Source organism: Aptenodytes patagonicus, chromosome 7, assembly GCF_965638725.1.
Source record: "Aptenodytes patagonicus chromosome 7, bAptPat1.pri.cur, whole genome shotgun sequence".
NCBI lineage: Eukaryota > Metazoa > Chordata > Aves > Sphenisciformes > Spheniscidae > Aptenodytes > Aptenodytes patagonicus.
In genome coordinates, this window is record NC_134955.1 from 67013624 (window position 1) to 67033300 (window position 19677).

Here is a 19677-nt window from a genome sequence, read left to right on the forward strand (position 1 = left end):
GCCTCATCTCTGCTCTGATCTACTGAGCAGCATCCCCATGTGCTTTGTGGGAGGGTGTAATGAGGTTTCACGGGTACCGTCTCTCCACTGACTACTGATGTACGGGGGGGTCTGAATGCCAATAAGTCTTAATTAGGTCTTTCCCTTGATGTCCTTAATTTAGAAGCAAAAGAGATACACTCGCTGCTCATCTGCGTAGGAAATGTTTTGCATTTCAGGATATTTTCATTCCTATTGACTTCAGCAATGAAGCGCAATGCAACACGCTGGAAATTAAATGTGCACTTCAGCTGAACTGGAGGCTTAACTGCTCTGTGTGCAGGTGTAGCTGCATGATATGCACAGTAATCGTACATTATTTGCAGACTGATTGTAGTAAAAAGGGAAATGCTTTTTCCCACCCCTTATAAAAGTTATAAAAATGTCGATCCCAATTTTGCTCACCATTTTTTCATCTGTAGTTACTGCTCTTCTCTGTCTTAGGATGTACCACGTTTGCCAATTTGTTGGGTGTTTTTGCTTTTATTACAAAGGTTTATATTTTTGGTAAACATCGCTGACCAAATAGATGCTCTAAACTGCAATAACTCTGTGTGCTAAACTTTAATTGAGACAGTTGCCTTTGATGTGGGGGCTGACCTAAAGCTGAGGCTGGTTTCTCTCTTTTGCAGCTTTTGCAGTTCTTTAAAAAAACCATAATGCAGCATTCATGTTGTTGCTGTTTTCTCTACTGCTCTAGCAAAAATATCACTGTGGTTGAATATAGAATTGGTTTCTCAGGACCCCCTGGTTATCCTGAAAGTCTGTGTGTGTAATCTGTAATTAGTTTGTAGGAAAGGTGTTGGGCCCAAAGGCGAAGATCTAAGATGATGTGTGAGAGTCAGGAAAAGTCCCGGAGGAGTCAACCTCCTCTGAACACATTGTTTATGAAAGAAAATAGGGTTTATCGCTTTCACTGATCAGAAATCCTTATATCAAAATGGGTGGTAAGTGGCATCTTGGTTACAGGCATGATGGGATTTTAACATCGCTGAACAATTTGGAGTAGATCTTTAGTAGGTGGTATCTAATTCTCTACTTAGAAAGTTTCATGTGTGTTTAATGTGGGTACATTGCATGCAGGATTGAAAAGTCAAGCAAGCAAATAATTGCTCGCATGCACAGATGTGGAGTCACTGAGTAAAAACTGGGTTACTTTTACATGTGTGAAATAGGAACTCTGCCTTTGAAAATGCATACCTGTCTGCTGGCGCCAAGAAAAAAGGACCAAATTTCCTGAAATTTAAATTTTTTGAGAAACTTGCCCATCAGACAAAAAAATCTTTCCACAAGAGATACATGGATTTAAATAATATTTAAAAAAATAGTGAAATCTTAGAAAGCAGTGTATATATTTTCAAATTATTCCCAAATCAATTCATATGTTTCACCTGATTTGGCTGGCAGCAGTGTTTAGAAGTCTACCTTGTCTACATTTTGTTTTATAGTAGGACGTTTATTCCAAATACACATAAATTCCATTTTAAAAGCACTAATTCTGGCCTGCAAAGTTCTCTATTGTATTTTAGAAGTGCCATGTCACGCACATTTTTTTCTGCTTTTTTCCCCTACCCTAAAAAATACCACTGCAGATTACGGTGGATCATCTGAGCAGCTCTCATAGTAAAAGCCAATTGCCAGTTTGGGAATTTTTTTTTCTTCAAAGTCTTTCTGACATTAGCCTTTATAATTCAGTTGCTGTGTAGTAGAAGTTCAGGTCAGAGCTAAGGAGACAGGCTTGGGGATTTATGCTGTGTAAAATATATGCAATCTGCTCTCACTTTGAACGTGCTAAACAGACCATGTATAATCCCTGGAATATTTGGTAGATCTGCTAGGCCATGAAGATGGCATTTGTAATATTTGTCTAGCTACATGTATTTTTACATGGTTGTCCATCCCTATGCCATCCAAACTCTATTCAAAAGCAACCTGAGGAGAGCGGGCTGAACAAAGAATGAGAAGAAAATGTATCATTCCCAGTAGGAGATTTCAGAGTTTGGGCTTCTTTTTTTTCCCCCTCTCTCTCTGCTGTTGCTTTTTAATGAATCGTTTTTCTAACCTACTTTAAATCAAGCATCTAGCATGCTAGATGTTTTGCAGATGAATCATACTGTGCGATGCACTTATGCATATCTGCTGTGCAAGTACATTGTCAGCTTGTATTTGATAACCTACCAGCAAACAAGATTTGTTTTTTCTGGAAGCTTGGGATACTAGCATCATTCTCCAAGTGAGAATAATGCAACCACTGTTAATAAATCAACCTGGGTCCGAGGGTGTTTCACCACATTCGCTGCCTCCTTGATTAGCATTATCCTCAGAGGTATAAATTAAAGAGGAAAATATATAATCTGGGAAGCTTTCCAGCAGCATCTTTGAAAATGTGAGCTCAATGCTTTGCTGAGATTTCTTTGGTGGAGGAATGCTAATAGCAATGCTGAAGATGTGCTCTGATTGCACCCTAAAGAGTAGGAAGATGCACAGAATAGTTCCGTTTTTTTTTCCTTTGTCATCAAGATAATTTCTAATGCCATCTGCACAGGATGAATCTCGAACTGTTTCTACACAGTTCTGTGAACTTGTACCAGAAGTCCAACTTCGGTCGCTCCCTTTTCTACTACTTGTTCTCTTAGTCTGACATCTGCGTAAAATATGTTACATGTTTTCCCATCTCAGCCTGCAGATAATTGCCTGCAGCTGTTAGCAGCGAGTGGACACGGTCCCTCTGCTGTATCGGTCAAAGCCTGAGCTTCAGCAATAAGGGTTTCAGGAATTTCTTCTGACTGTTCCTACAAGGTGTCATCACAGCCGGGTGGTAACTCCTGACGCCTCCCTCCCCGCCAAGGGAAGAAAAATGTGCTGCAGAATGTGCTGATTTACAAAAAATATTTCACAGGGAGGGTTTGATTTTAGCAAAGTTCCAGCTGTGCTAAATGAGCAGAAAAGGGATTTTTCAGCATATCAGCAACATCTTGGAAATGGAAATGCCACATCCTCCAGCACTTTCTTAGGAGTCAGTTTTCCCCTTCCCCTGCCCATAACCTGCTTCGGTCTTTGGTATTTACTGGAACCAGCAGTTTAGCAAGACTGTAGTACTTGGAGCCTTGCTTTATAACGTCTCTGTGTTTCTATTTGCTTTCTCTTGGCCAGCTCTCTGCCAACATCATCCTATTGCTTTCCAAGAGACGGTGAAAAGCGCAGAATGCAAGACTAAGCTGGTGTTCCTCAGGTTGCATTTTGGGGAGGCGTAAGGAAGGAGATACCTTTATTACTATTTTGCTGATGGGACTGTGGAATGAAGGGTCTTACAAATAGTCCCCAGCAGCTGCATTTGAACTAGGTCTGGCTCTGCTGAGGCCAAGGCAGTGCCAGGCTGCTCCAAAGGAGTCTCGGCTTCATCACCGTTGAGTCAGTTTGTGGGGCCTCTCAGGCTGAGACTCCAAAAAATCATTCCTCTCTCCTGAAAAATGTAGGGCAGCTATTTTTACTTAGGTGCATGAAGATAGGTTTTTTTTTTCCTTCCTGTTTTTCACTTTTAAATTCATATTAAGGATCCTTAGTTATGTTTTGCGAAGGCATTCACCCTTCCAGCTGAACAACATAGAGGGAATACCACGTGTTATTTGCCATCTCTACTGACATTGCTAAATTTGCTGAAGCAACGTGTTTCAACATTTCCAAACATTTTTCCTGTGGAGCTTTCTCTTCCATAGAAAGGTTTTCTGTTTCCCCTTGATTTGAGGTGAAAATAAAATTGAAAATAATATGAAATTTTCCCACAGGACAGAATTTCTTTTGCAATAGATCCACTTCCAGCTAATGTCAGGAAAAACACAAACAACCGCAGTCAGTATGCTTAATTTCAACCCTGCATTTACAACTTATTCTTTGCCGTTGCTGTCTGAAGAGCAATGACATCAACACACTTTATTCTCAGCTTGAAAATACCCATTAAATCCAAGAGCTAGTGCACTAGCAAGTAGGATTTGTAGCACCTATTTAATGCACTCATCAGGAGTGTGACCTTGGTTCTCTGTCACTGGTGAAAATGAAGTTGCCTCCTGGTCCAGTCCATCTAATTGCTGCTGAACTATAATACCAAGCAGGTTCTTCTGTCTTTATGGCAGATGACTTTGCCACCACCATGGTGAAAAAGGCATGAAGCCATCAGCATTCCCCAACCTAGCAGCTGCCCAGCGTTCTTGGATTCAAATAATTATATAGTGCTCCTTCCTGTAGGCACTTAAAAATGTGACTTGCCTATTGGTGCTGAGCAAGGGAAGGAAAGCCAGTGAAGACAGCAAATCTGACTCTTTCTTCCTAGGCTCTATACAAGACAACTTCTTTTTTAAAAGCCCTCCCCTTCTCACTTTGTGTGAGCAGGAAAGCAGTGCAGGCTCCTCTGTGAGTGGGAAGTGAAGTCTTTAGAAGCCATCAAGTTCCCTTTCCTGACCCTGCACTTGGAGGTGCAATGACAACCGCTTCCTCAGCCTTGCTGTGCTGTGTGTTTTAACCAGCATTTTAGAAAAAAACGGGCTGTTCTAGAAGTTTTCAACGAATTTCAGTCCCATTTAGCTGAATGGCAGTAACCGCCAGAGCAGATAAGATCCAAGGCTTCCCAAGAGTCCTCTGCTCCTGCCTGCACCCAGCACCAGGTGCCCCAGGCTTTTGTGGCCTTTAGAAACAAAAAAGCTAGATGTGAGCAAAACACCATGCTGCCTGCAGTGTTGCTTGCTCAGGTTTCTGGTCACAGCTGCTCTGCTGTGCCAGGTACGAGCCAGTTTCTGAGAAGATGGGTTAGAGGAGCTGGTTTCTAACCTCGTCCGACAGAAAGTTGAGAGGGAAAGGGGTGTTTGCTCCTGGTGCTTGGGGCAAACAGCCAGGAGAAATGAGCTACATTAAAAGTCAGTGTAGGCACAAGGAAAAAATTGTATAAATTGGACAGGAGCGTTCAGGCTGGGGACGAGAGGAAGTCAGGATGGAGAGAAAAACGAATAGCAAGAAGAAATCCAAACTACTCTCAAGAGGAGCCCGATCAGTTTATGGAGGGAATTAGGTAATGTGATGCTTGTGGTGGTAGGGGGTTAGGCTTAGAAACTCAGCAGGTGCCTTCCTCCTGCATTCATGAGCTCTGGAGACAGACTTTCCTAGCAAAACCACCCCCCCCCCCCCTTGGTTTAGTTGGAGCTATTAACATAATTTCTCTTAAAAAAAGCTTTTGAATGCATTTTACTTTTTCAATTCTTTCTTTTACTCAACTGGAAGGGCATAAAATCCCCATTCTTCAAGGTAGAGACAAATTTCTTCAACCTTTCACCATGCAAGTACTACCTGGAGGAATGCTGTGCCACAGCAGGACCTGGTGCGCGGGCTTCACTCTCCAGACCCTTGGAGACGGGCCGACCTCTCCCAGCTCCTACATCTTGCACTGGGAAAATACAAGGAAGACCATGTAAACTCAGAATGATCTTGGCCATCTGTATAAATGGTTTGAGTAAATACGAAGGGGTTCAGCAGGGACAGGGCATCTCAGCAGGAAGAGCCAACTTCATAAACACAGGATGGGAAACCACAGATGAGTCCATCAGAGAAGGATCGGGGTGCTGAGGGTCACAAGTCAAATACAAGCCACCATAGGCTGCAGAGCTTGTGCTGTTTTGCTGTTGCTAAACAGCAGATGTCACACTGAGATATGGCGATGTGGGTTTTGTGTGCATGATGCAGCAAATGGCCTGGGGAGGAGTGTGGTGTCCAATCTGGAGTATAACACTTCAGGAGCAATGCAGAAAGTCCAGAGGAGAGCAACCAGGGTGGGTGATCAGATGCCTGGGAAACATGATCTAGGAGGGAAGATTGAAAGAACTAGGTTTGTTTAAGCTAAAGGAGAGAATCACCAGGGGACAGAACAAGAGCAGTCTTTAAGCACATGAAAGCCCAAGCAAAGAGCCTGAGTTAACCTGATCTCCAGGTGCATGGTGGGCAGGAATGGATGTGGCTTCAGTTGCAACGTAAGAGATTCAGATTAGTCATTCAGAAAAAACTTTCAGAGAATGTAGACATGTAGGACAGAGAAACACAGGTTGCTGGGGGGTGTGTGGCTGCTCTCCAGCTCCATTGCTGGAGGGCTGTACAGGCAGCGCAGAGGGACATTGCCCAGATGATGTAGGAAGTGGTGCTGCTGCCTGGGGCCAGCGATGGAGCTAGGTGATGTCTTTCAGGCCTTTCTGGCCCTATTTTTGGAGGAGTCTAGAAGCTGGGGTGACCAATGGCAGCAGGAAATACAGAAATTTCTCCTTTTCCTGTCTTAGTTTGGTCCCTGTCCCGTTCAAACCAGCAGCTTCTTCTGTTACCCTTTGAAACTGCACACCAACCATGAGTCACAGAAAAGTAGGAATGGCTGATATTTTTGTGTTTCAGTGGCTTTGGATGGTAATTATTTATTTTTTTAAAAGAAAAATAGCTTTTTGTTTGTTTTGCAGGAAAAGCCTTGCTTTCCTTAGGGGGTGAATTGACTCCTGCAGACAAACCTAAACATAGCATTCAATGGCTTAAGTTGGATGAACAGAACAATCTTCAGCATAAAATAGTAATAACAAGGATTTTTAAGAAATGCAGGCTTGGCAGGAAGACATTATAGAAGATGAAGTGTGCAGCGATAGTTGGAAGATTAACAGCATAGTGCCTGCACCCAAAGAAGTAGGAAAGGGAAAAAGATACAGCAAGTACAGGCTTATTAATTTGATCTAATTAGTGTTGTTAAGAACGTTAAGGTAAATGGAAAATGGGAAAAATGTGTCATTGATTTATAAATGTGGACTGTGAAGGCAAACCTGATAGTTTACTTTAGTAAGATACTGATTGTTTTCTGACTGGATTTCAGTGTAGTGTAAAACCTAGTACTACATGGAAAATTGCTGGCTGAGCTGGAGAAGGTGGAGGGCATTACAGCCATGGCATGCCGCATGTTACCTAAAGAGCAGAGAGCTTATGCTGAAAGGAAAATGCTCAGGCAGCGTGGGAGCTGCTGGTGGGGCTCCTCAGTCAGTCTTGGGGCCTGTCTTATTAAATACCTTTGTAAAATGTTTGGTACCAAAAGCCAGAGCAGACTATAGGAGTGTGCTGGGAGCCGGGGCAAGAGGTGGCTGGAGCATCTTACAGGGGAAGCTGGCTGAGCCGGGCAGTAGTAAGCTGTAGAAATACACCCTGACACCCTGCAAGGGTGAAAAGAGCTGTGTTTGTTGAGGTGTAACCTCTCTAGAGTGAGGTTGTAAAGCCTCTGTACAAGTGCTGGTTCAGCTTCTGCTTTGACCTTGGGATCACCGCTGTCATTCAGCGCCGAGGGTATCCCGGCACTGGTTATGTACAGAGTCACTATTGCCCTCTGATGAAATGCTGAAAGCAATAAAAATGACATCAGAGAAAAAAAATGGAAATGTTAAATACTTGACACTTGGTTTTGACGTTTTCCAAAACAAAAATACATTTGCTTGGAAACAGTTTTAATTTGACAAAAAAAAAAAAAAAAAGAAAAAGAAAAAAGTCCAGTTTTACTGAGATCGCTTTTTCCAGCCAATTCTTTTAACTAAAATTTTCTGACCTCCTCAAAGGATGAGGAAATAATCAATGAAAGTAGTTTCGAGAAATGTAGCACCTCTTCCCAGCTGTGTCAGTGAGCAAACAGCGTTTCCTCAGACCAACTCATGAGCCAGATTTGGAAATGATTCCCTTTACATTTGGGCTCTATGGACTGATCATGAATATTTGAAATGTGAGCTGTACTGCTTAATTGTAGCCTCTTATATGAGTCACATGATCATTTAACGAGGATCCTTGATTGGAGGAATGAGCAAACACATCTTTTATACATACTTGATTGTGCCAATTTCAGTGCTTATTTTCTCTTGATGCTGATACATACACGTCTGTCATTGGCCTTGGCAAGTAATTCTTTGCCAAAAAAATAATTTCTCAAGCATTGATGGGAAATGATATATGGATTTAGCCAATACAAAATCATTTAAATGTGTAATAGCCACTGAAAAATGTTTGTATCATCCCCTCGGTATCAAAATTAAGAAAGTAACACTAAGATTCACTTGTGAGATACATTTGGGTGGCAGCATTGTATGTGTCCAGCTGTGGAAATTTTATTAGAATCATAGAATTGTTTAGGTTGGAACAGACCTTTAAGATCATCAAGTCCAACCGTTAATTAGATTATTGGGTGAAGTCAGAACCAGCTTCAGGAAAGGCCAATTTGATTGCTTTCTTAGCTGTGCTGTGAGTTGGAGGCTTGGGGTTTTTTTGCATTTCTTGTATGTTTATGTTTCTCCTGGGTGTTAAGGTTGGCTGTAATTCTCACCTCAGAACAAGAAGGGGTGTTGCAGCTCCCATATAGCTGCTCAAATGCCATGTCTTCTGCCAGTCTCTGGGTCTCATCCTGCATGCAGCATTAATGGGGAATCACAAGGTCCACAAAAGATCACCGTGCGAGCAGACTGGTAGTTTTACCATTTGTGGTACACTGCTTGTTGCAACAATTTTTCATAAAAGTTTGTTTATTAAGTTGGGGAAAAAAAGACTTTATCTTTCATGAAGATCTCATTAAAGCATTCAGCTATGACAAAGTTCAGAAGAGACTTCTCTGAAGTACCTTTTCATTGGATTTAAAGCTCTGTTTCATTAATATAGAACATGACTTATGTGATCTTCCTTCTGCTCAGCAGCAGAGGCTGCTGCTGATGTAAGACAGAGTCAGTGAGCTGCCTGGAGTGAAAAATAATCTCAATTTTTCACACTGTAAAGGTCAGTACAGCTGCAACAGTCCAGGATACCTGACCTACTTGATCCCTGAGGTTATAGATTTTTTTAATATGGTACAAAGGCGAGAATTTATCTGTTTGGAAAGTGACTCCACAGGTACAACACACTCATTTTCTATCCCGGCAGAGATTCCACCAAACATTGACGATTATTTCCCAATTCAAGAGAATGTTGTAAATTCATCTTGGTGGCATGGATATTTCCAAAATTCCTTGGTCTATGTGTTGGTTTAAATCATTAACAAGCTGTCCTTTCAAACACCGCTGCCAAGCCAGCCACAACCTCTTGAACCACAAACATAATAAAAGGCAAATTCTTTCCAAAAACACAATACTGTTTGTTGAATAGATTCCACCCACTGACCGAAGGAATGACAGATTAAGTAAGAAAAAAGGGAAAGAAATAACAGGCTTGGAAATCTGAAGCTGGGCATGGATAAACAAGTGGCAGTCCTTTGAGTACGCAGAAAACACACATTTGGGAAGAAAAAGTGGAGAATGTTTAGGAAAACATCTGGAAGGAGCTGTGCCAGATGGTTGTTTCCTTTTTGATCGGACTAGTATTTTTCTCATAAAATATGAAGACCCAATTTTCATGTTTGTCAATATTTACAGATCCCAGTCTGTATGTAAGGAGGAAACTAAGGTCTCAAATAGAACTCTGTGCATGCTTAAAATAAGCTTGATATTCTGTGCTTTGCTGACTGAACCTAAATGGCCTGAGATTGTGAAGTGCTGGGAACGCCTAACTCCTTTTCCAGTTACTGGCATCTGAGAATGCTACACCCCTGTTACAGAAAGGATTTTATTTAGAGAAGCAAACTTCAGGCACCCATGATTAGAAAATTTTAGCTTATGTTCCTACCACAACAAAATCTTGCTGAGCTGGTAGCAGGGTGGCATTGACTGGGATCAGCTTTCTTAGTTTCTGCTTGTTGCTGGTGGTGCAGTGAAAGGTTTGCTGCTTGAGAGATTTGGGACCCTGTCTAATATTGCAGAACGAGGAGAAGCTCAAAGAAATAAAAGGCGGCAAAGAAGAGAAAGAGTGTATGAAAATTGGCCTGCGCTGAAAATCTCATTATTAAATGTTTTCAACTGCAAACATACACTTTCCCTCATCAACCACTATGATAAGCCAAGGACAAAACCCATGTTTTAAATAGCTCCCTAGATTTTTGTTATATGGCTTTGGGGTAACATTGCTTTCCACACTTATAAGGGAATATATCCATTTTATATAACCTTGAATAGCTACAATAAGTAATGAATATGTTTTCTTTCACAAATCAATGGTCTTAAACATGTTTATAAGACATGCCATTGAGGTGGTGTTGAACTGTGGGTATTTTTTCATTTCATTGTATGCAAAATTGAGAAGAACTTCCATCCAGTTTGAAATTCAAATGCTGGGGTTTGAGCGGGACTAATAGTTAATGTCATTATCCCATGGGGCAAAAACATGATTTCCGAAGAATTTGGAGAAGTTCTTCTGCCATTTTCCACCTGGGGCCTTTCCCTGGGGATCTCTGGAGGATATCCTGAGGATGCTCCAATTGAGCATCACCAGGTGATGCTCCCATCCAGCTGGACATCACCTTTGCAACACAAGATGCTACCACATTTCAGGGACTCCCAGGTGCAACGCCACCCACTGAGAGCCTCATCTTTCAGAGAGCTGGGGAGAGGATGTGGCACGGTCATGGGTGCGTGGGTTCGTGACACCCGGGAGGGCTCCAGGCTCTGCTGTCCTGTTCCTGAGTCACCCTCCCCATCACACGCCTGGTCCTGCCCCACGGCATGTCCTTGGTGCCATGCGGATCACTGAAAGAAGGCCAAAAATCTATGTTATGGGACACTGAAAGCAAATCACTTCCTACACAGGGAGTGAATAGTATTAGAATTTTTTAGAGTCTTTCTTAGGATTTTATTGGACTTTATTAATTTAAAATTCATTAGAATTTTGCTAGCATAAACTGAACAATGCATTTATGCACGCAAACATACATGTGTACATTGCAAACACATGGTGCAATTGCTTTGTCAGAATGATGTGCAAAGGTTCTGCTGTTCTGGTGGTCAGTACATTGAGCTGGAGTGAGCAGTGTGGGCTGTATTAGCAAGAGCAAAGCCAGCGAGTCGAGAGATTATTCCCTCTATTCAGCCAAGGGTGGATAGAAGGAAAAAATTGAGCAACCTGTGCTAGCTTTGAAAACCCCGTGCTTTGAGCAGGGGTTGGACTGGAGACCTCCGCACGTCCCGTCCAGCCTGATTTTTTTCTGTGGTTCTATGACTTTTAAGACTCAGCTATATCACCTTTTTCTCTGCTGTGCTTCTACCTACTATTCCTGACCACTTCCACCTGTTCTCCCATTATAAATATAAACGTAATTAGGGCTATTTTAAAAGTTGGCTGCTGGCCATCAAGGCACTTCTGCACCAACAAAGGGCTTGGATTGCTTCTCAAGCCCAGCTGGGTGTCTTGTTGCTCTGCTGAGTAAGTCCCTTCTCTCTTTCTGGTTCACAGACTGAATTAATGAATTAAAAATATATGTATTTCTGCAGGTCAGCCTGAGACAAGGAATTTTCAGTTTCCTCAGGAAAAAAAAAACAAACAAAAAGTTTTTTTTATTAAATCCCAGGTGTTCAATTCTCTCCCTGCCAATTCCTTTCACTTCACTTTGGAAACTATTTACTATTTTTATGAAAAGTCAGCTTTAGCAAAAGACACTGTTTGAACACAAACAAATTGCAGTGCAGTTTGCCACAACCACTGTGCAGTAAATGCAAGCCTTTTCAACAAAATGTTTTTTCTTAGCTAAAATTATTGGCTGAATTTGGCAGAAACTTCCAAACATTGGGGTTGATCAAGTCTGAGCTTTTCACCAAATGAGCTATCAAGCCCCAAAATCTCACCCATCTTCAATTCTGACAGTGCAGCAGGGAGATCCCGTATCCCATATTTGTGCTACAAACTCAATTTTTTAGCAGGGTAAAGCAGAGATTTGCACTGGTGAAGCTGCTGCTGGTTTCAAGGAGGAATAAGCTGGCATGGAGCTTTTTTTCTTGTTTTATAGGAGTGAAAAGCTGGACTGAAGCTAAGGAGAAAGGTGAAGGTGCAGTGATGAGTTTTCTGTGAGGCAATTTGACCAGGCAACTGAAATGGGGACAGCCACCCATTGTCCCAAGCACTAACGTGTTCAAGACCTGTGTGCATGTCTTTTTTCCTGTCTTTCTCCCTCTTTTCCCCATCCTCAGAGATGAGTAACGGTTGCCTCTCGGAGCTGGCACTCTTTGCCGGCAGCGTTTTGTGCAGATGGGTGGTGATAATAGAATAAAGGCAAAGTAGTGACAAAAGTGCTGATGTTTGCTCATGTGCTGTTATCAGCTCATGGGTGGAAAACTCGATTAACACTTGAGAAATCTTGATTTCTCCAGAGGAAAAGGTGTTTGGCCATGAATCTGCCCTCTCTGAGTGTTACTCCAGTTGCACAGTGGTGGGACCCAGCTCACACCGGCTGGTTCAGACCAAGGCAAAGGGAGGAGAGCAAGTCTTTGGGGCTGCCACATCTCTCCTGCTGTGGGTTGGCTTGTTTATTTTCTAGTTTAATTTCCATGAGCAATGTGCACTTCTCCTGCTGTTCTGCTCACCATGGGGTCGTTACAACATTTTAGAAAGCCAGGAAAGAAAAAAGAAGCTCCATTATCTATCTCAGCTAGTAGCTGCTTGCATGAGGGGACCTAAGTGGGCATGCTGGACCCTGAAGGTACTGTGTGTGAGATGGTGTGATGCAGACTGTCCTCTCACCATCAGGTACTGACTTTGCATTCCTCAGGCCTTGACTAGCTCAGGAGAAAATCCCTCTGGCAAATGCTGTGATACGAGGACAAAGTGCAGAGTGTGATGTGGGGTAGGTATTCCCAGGGAGCCTGGCCCCAGCAGAAACGCCGCAGTGGGGATGCGAGTGCTGCAGATGACGTGGAGACACAAGCAGGATCTCCAGATAGACAGAGAATGGGAAAGTGGTAAGAGAGGTGTTACTGAGATGTAGGGGCAGTTGAGACCAGGCAGTAGCAAGCAGTGCACTATGGATGAACTATCTGTCCATCCATCCTGGGCAGTGCCATGCTCTGTGGAGGTGCCATCTTGGCCTTGTGAACTGAGCTTCTGCCTGTCTGGACAAAATAAGCCTCTCAGCAGGACTGAGTAGCTGAGGCTTAATGCTGCACTGCTGCGGTGATGCAATATGTGTTCTTGGGCAATGCAGATGTGCCCAAGGACAAGCTGGACATTTTCCACCATCCAGTTTGCAAAGGGTGAATGTGTTTGAGGAGACAGTCAGCCTCCAGCTTGTGATGGTAACTGGTCTACAGAAGGTTTGGGAAATAAGAGGACACTCATCAGGAGGTCCTGGTATGGAAGACTGCATGGAGGTTGTAGGTCAAGTGGAGGATGGGAATGGCACACAAAGGTTTGTAGGACAGAGGGATGAAGGTATGCCAGAAACCTCTACTGTGCTTTGCTGTTGGTTTATAGAAGCTATGAGGTGTGCAGACCTGCTGTATAACATTTCATTCTTGAGTGCAGTTTTCCAGAAGTCAAGCTGTGCTCCTGAGCCTTAATTTCCTAAGTAGCCTAATGCAGTCTGCCCCAAACATAATCTGCTGTGCCATTTATCTGCACAAAATAGAGTATTTTCTAATGGCAGAAACTCCAGCAACCCTTAATTGGGTGGAGCGGAAGAAAACATGTATTTGAATCCTGAACAAAATATGAAGCCTATTGTTAAGACCTAAATGTGTTTTGAAAGGATGTTTAAATAAAGCAGAAATATTTACCACAGATATTTACTGCCTCTTTTTGCACAAGACTGCATCTCTGTGGTTTCCTTTAAAAATCTCTGCTGGAGTTACTCCAGTAAGACCAATGACATCCATAACATCTCTGCCACCGCCCGCATGGGCCGTGCCTTGCTGTAAGTACCAAGGGTGACATGTGGGGTGGCAGACCCAGACCCTTGGTCACTGTAAGCCAGCAGAGCTTACAGTCTCTGTAAGAAGAGGGGTCTCTTCTCTGGTTCTTCGAGTTCAGGCGGGCCATGGATTTGCAAAGGCCTATTCCGGAAACCTTCTCTGCCCCTAGTCTATCCTTGGGAAGTGTAGATCTGATCCCTCACGGTTTGCACACTGTTGATTTTTCCCTACTACATTCCTATCTCGATTTTTCCAAGAAGATATTTGGCAATTACTTGGAAGGCTTTTGGTCCCCCCTTTCTGTTTTCTTTGGATTGCAGGCATGGAAAACTGTGTACACAATATGCTAAATACTTTTCTTAATTTCACACTGTTTACGAGTTACTCTGTCTCCTGACCTGTCACAGCAGCCGATTAAGCTGGGGTTGACCTTTCTCTAATCTGCAAATTGAGAAATTTGTCAGCTATATCCCTTAGTTATGAAACTGGGATTATTCCAGCAAGGATAAAATCTGAAGGCCATCAACTGCTCTGGCTGAACTCCTCTCCAGCTGGGAGCAGGAATACATTTCCCCCTACTGTAAAATTAGCTGGGTGCATTGTGGGGGAGTGTTCACCATCTCTTTTAAATGCTGTGCTTAAAGCCAGGAGGTTCTTTGTTTATGTTCTGAGTAGGAAAATAAAGCCCCTGGCACCATGCTCTGTTACTGTAGGAGTTAATATGTGGTTTTGTATCCAGGCCATTTCCAAGGAGATGTGATGTTTGCAGGTCATCCCTAGCATCTGAGCTTGTCCTACTTGCAAACAACCTTGCAATTCTGCTTCTGCTGGGGACTGTCACTTCATCAGGCTCGTTTTTCCTCCCTTTTTCTCCTGAGCATCAGCTGGAGATCCCTTCATATGCCCCTGTAACTCCTCGCATAGGAAACGAGTCAAAGTCCCTGTCGGTGCCTTCCTGCTGGCTGGCGAAACCCCAGTGTCAGACAGCCCTCTTTTCCACCAGCCCGTCATAGCGGGCCCCTTCTGACACCGCGACAGCATGTCTGAGATGCCTCCCTCTTCTCTCTTTTCCATCTGTCTCTTGGGGAAAAGCACAAAGAGCATCGTTATCTGCTGTAACAGGCAGGGTTATGCAGAGAAGAGCTCCTCCTGGAAAGCAGATGGGACAAATTGAGAGTGGACAGGAAGATGCACTAAACAAATCTGGACCAGCCAGTGCATTGGGCAGGTGATAGGGACGACACGTGTGCCAGGAATGGAAAGGTAACCACCATCCACAGGCATGATTTTTGGCCGTCATAAACTGGTAAAGCTCCTGTGCAGGAGATCTGGGAACTCAGGGACATCATTGTATACTTCATATTTACTACTATCTCTACCGAATGAAAAAAAACCCAACAGATCACCCTGCACAATGCTATTTCCCTCATGGGAGTGGCTTCAGCTGAATACACGCGCTGTTGAGTAGGACGGCAGGATTTCTGCTGCAACTGTGAACATGGTTTGTATGGCCTCTCTGGCCCGTCCGGGCAGGGACCTGGGGCTCAAGAAATAGTTAAATGGATCTGCAAGATAAACTAGGGAAAATAAATGGCCCTTGAGGCCTGCGAGCAAGTTTCAGAAATATTTCTGCTGCTTTCTTTGATCTGTTCAAAAGAGGAACTGGCTGCTGTTTCTGTGTTTGGAAATAAACTGTGGAAATGTGCTTCCTCCAGAAGATATTGAACTGTGCAAGGGGGGCTCATGCTGGGATGCTGAAATTGAGGGCAAACCCCCACTCCAGCAGGCAGAGCTGCACTCCTGGAGAAGGGTGATTTTCCTGACCCTGTCCCCTGTCCTGCTCTTATGTGAAGCCAGGGAGAGTCCCACGTTGGTACATGGCAGTGCCTTGTAGCATGCACAGGGTCACTGCCCTGGCAATCTCCGTGGGCCTCAAAAAACATCCCTGTAAATACAGCAAGGGTATGTAATAGTGGGGGATAATGGGGAAAGCTCCTGGAGGTGTTTGAAAAACACATTATATTTGTCATAACTTTGTGTTGACATTTTCCACAACATTTTTCATGTTGTTTGCTCCCAGAAGCCCAAATCTCCAGGTATTTGTTGCTCAGAAAATGGAAATTCTTTGATCTAGGGCTGTTGAAAGCACACAGAGACACAGTGCAGGACAGGGAGAGGAAAGGGGGTTAGAAACCCCTGTTGGGGAGGGGGGCAGAACAATTTCTATGTCATCAGGTTGCAACTTTTTTGTGTTTGGAAGGAAAAACAAAAGGCTTTGACGCAATAAAAACTCAGAGTCCAGCCTGGAATGGCTTCTTTTATTTTCTATGTTATTAGGTGCTTATCTCCATCCCTGTTAGACTGTGAGCACCTGATAACAACCATTATGTGTCTGACTGCCTGTTACATGTCTGACTGCCTCTCCATCACTGCGATGCACAAGTAGGATACTGCAACAAGCAGACCTCCAAGGTCTGCTGGGGTTCAGCCCTTATTGCCATGACCTGCTCTGGAGCCAAAGGGTTATAGCAGCCTATAGAAACCCCTCAGCCTTCTGTTTTGTGTCTCTCCTTATAAATAGCCAGGCTTCTTAAGGCAGGCAGGGAAACCCTGCTGGGATGCTGCTATTTTGGCAGTCCTCTGGATCTGAAGCATTTTCTTTGCAGTTCACCTTTTAAAGGACAAAAATGCTGATAAGCCTGAGATAAGGCTGGCCCTTGGTCATCCTCAGGAGCCCTGTCTGTTGTCAGTCATGAAGATCTTGTGAGAAGGACTAATGTGGTCCAGGACTGCTGCTCTCTGTGTGAATGGATCCGGTCCCCTTGCAGAGCCCAGACGGGGGCATAGGTGCCTGCCTGTGTGGATGAGCCTGCAGCGTTGGTCACTAACATTTATTCCCTGTGCACTGCTCCTGTTAAGGTTAATGGGAAGCTGTTCTTAAGGAAATTTTTTAAATACCTTTTTAAAGGGAGACAATTTTATATCAACTGTTTTCCATTGTCTTTTGGGCTGGTTTCCTGCCATTCAGTGTAAAGGGGTGCAGATAGGAAGGGGCTTGTCCCCATGGGGTTATAATCCTGCTGACTTTAAAACATACCCATTGTAGAGTTTGTCGTGGGGGGGAGTAATATGAGACAAGGACTCCATCAAACACAAAATCAGAACAGCTGATCATGAAACAAAGGGAGGAGTTTTTTTCCACTCTTTTCAATTGAAAAAGTATATTTTCCAGCAGCAGTTCTGCCAGATCCTCTGCAACTTACAAGGAGCTGAACAGCTGTAATAAAAAAGAGAACAGTGGAAATAAATCTTATACTTTTGTTGTGGTTTTGCTCTCATTGTGCCTTTTGACCGCCATTCTTGTTGTGGTGGGAGTTTCATTGCAGCTCAGGGGACTGTGCAGCAGGGCTGGGCTTTATGGTCCCGGCACTGCTTTCCTCCTCCACCCACTTCATTGCACATTGTGTCTTTGCAGGTGGCAGACCCCGACTGCTGGCTTTGTGTGGGCTGGGGGTTCCCAGAGATGCCTGAGATGTTTAAATAGCAGCTTTTCTAGGCAGCTGAGCATGCCAGGCACTTTGTTCACCTCCCTAGTGGCAAACACCCTCAACTGCTCTCCTAGGGGATGGGAAGGGAATGCTCAATGGGTCAAATCTGACCCCCCACCACCCTAGCCCAGGTCTGAGAGGACAGAAAATTTCCTGAACTGTTCAGAGCCGGTGAGTGGGCAGTGGCAGGCACGAGCACGAAGGTTTTTGGACTGTCTGTGCCACACAGGGCACTTACTGCTGTCAGGAGAGCATCCGCCACGGGCAACGGTGCAGGGAAATGAAGCCTCCATTTACCCATCAGGAGAGATCAGCCCAGCAGGCTCGCCTGCCTCAGAAAGACACGGGGATGACCTCTGCATCTGCAGCTCATGCAATATTTATGCAGCTGATCTGGTAAACGGCATGGTTTTTACTCTTTGTTAGGTGGATGAGTGTCCCTTAGCCCCTCAGCTGTCCCAGCCCGGTCCCTCCAGAGAGCTCTGTGGCTACCTAAAGAGAGATTATGAAGCATCATTTCCACAGCCCTGTGCATATCAAGTAGGTTGCAGAGAGCTCATGCACAAATAAGTGCTGGTTTGGGAACACACAGGTTAGCAATGTTGCGGCTTGATAAAACCTCTGGGGGCAAAGAGATACAAGCATTAGCTGTAACTGTGCAGCAAGCCTGTTTAACCGCCAAGGAAGGAGGGATCCATGGTGAAGAGCGGCAGCCCTTCCCTAAAGCAGAAGAAGTACCTGAGAAAAGAGGAAAATATGGCAATGAGGACAAAACCTGAGGCCTTTGCCTCCAAGCCATGATCTGCAGCAGCCCAGGATGGGCTCAGGACTGGAGTGTCCCCTGGGGGTCTAGGCCACTACAGCCCCTGCCCTGCTGTCTGCCCTGCAGAGAGGCGGAGGAGGAGGAAGAGGAGAAGGAGAAGAAGGAGGAGGAGGAGCAGGAAGAGGAGGAGGAGGAAGAAATCTCCAAGGACTTCACTGCAATATAGTGGGAGGTGTGGGGAGGCCCTTCTCCCAGGGGATGTCCCCAAAAGGTCTCCTTTCACCAATGCAACGTGCCTCTTGCGCTTCCCCTTTACTGTGCGGCACTGAAACCTCAGTTACATGCTAATGCTCAATCCCAGGCTGCTTTCTGCGTTGGCGTCAGCAGGAAATTAATCTCTGCCCCGTGCCAAATGTGGACGTGTGGGAGAGCCCCTGCCTTCACTCACTGGGCAGGGACTGAACTGCTAATTAAGAGCCCAGGCTGAGGCTGTCAGGACCACCCTGAAGGGGGATTTGGAGACATGCATTGCATTAATTCTGGTGCTGTTAAAACCAGTGGAAGTACGTACCTGAGCCTAACACAAGACACCTGTCTGCATCTTAATCTTGGAGCTGGGTGTCTTGGTGTTGCCCCTCCATGTCTTCCGAGATTTCCCTCTGTGCTGCTTTAGCATCTTGCAGGCTGCACCAAGCATGTTTAAAGCCAGCTGTCACCCATGGAGAAACTCTAGAGGATATTTGGTGGTGAGTAAAGTGACACATAGAGACCATACCCCGTCAAATGATGCCTTTAATGGTGCACTCTTAAGGGGAGTGCAAGGAAGCGTGCTGGATTTTTACTTCTGTTTATTGCTATTCACCCATGGAAAAGAGCAACTATGGGACACAAACCAGTTACGTGCATATGTATTTTCCCATTTTTTGCAATCCGGTTTCACATGACAGCTATAGCGCAGATAATGTTGCTACAATAACAAATTGTTGGAATGCATTGGATTCCAAACCTGCTGGGTAGTGACTTTCTCTGGCAGAGGGAAGAGCCCCTTGTCAGCAGCACATGGAGAAATTATGTTGGAGAGCTTCTCTCCAGTGAGCAGAGCCCTCCGAACCAGAACCCTTATGTAATTATGTGGGGCTTTTTTGACTCCAGATTCTAAGAAACTCTCTTTTGAATAGTATGTTTCTTGCTAGTTCGTTCATCTGTGAATTTCCCTGGCAGGTAGCGTATAAATAGCTCTGAGGCACAAGCGATCCACGAGTTCTTTTCAGAATACAGTATTGAGTCATTTTAAAGCCTCCTACTGTAGCTCTTTTAAAGATGAACTCAGTATTTTAAGTGTAAGATTTCTGCCTGAGAAAGAATGAGAAAATCCTGGCTTAAGTTGTCCTTCCAACAAAGTTGCCTTGTTTAAAAACCAATAAAGAATAAAATCGCATGTGAGCTGGCTAGTGAAGTGAGCAGGCAACATCTGCCCATCCCTGCTGTGGGTTGTTCTGTTCGTCACCAAGAGGTTATACTGCTTTCGAGA

The 19677-nt window shown here is 44.3% G+C and overlaps 1 protein-coding gene across 1 annotated transcript in view; it reads left to right on the plus strand.

The window, feature by feature from the left end:
• Positions 1-19677, plus strand: part of RTN1 (reticulon 1) — a 123635-nt gene that overhangs the window by 9430 nt on the left and 94528 nt on the right. The window lies entirely within an intron of this gene.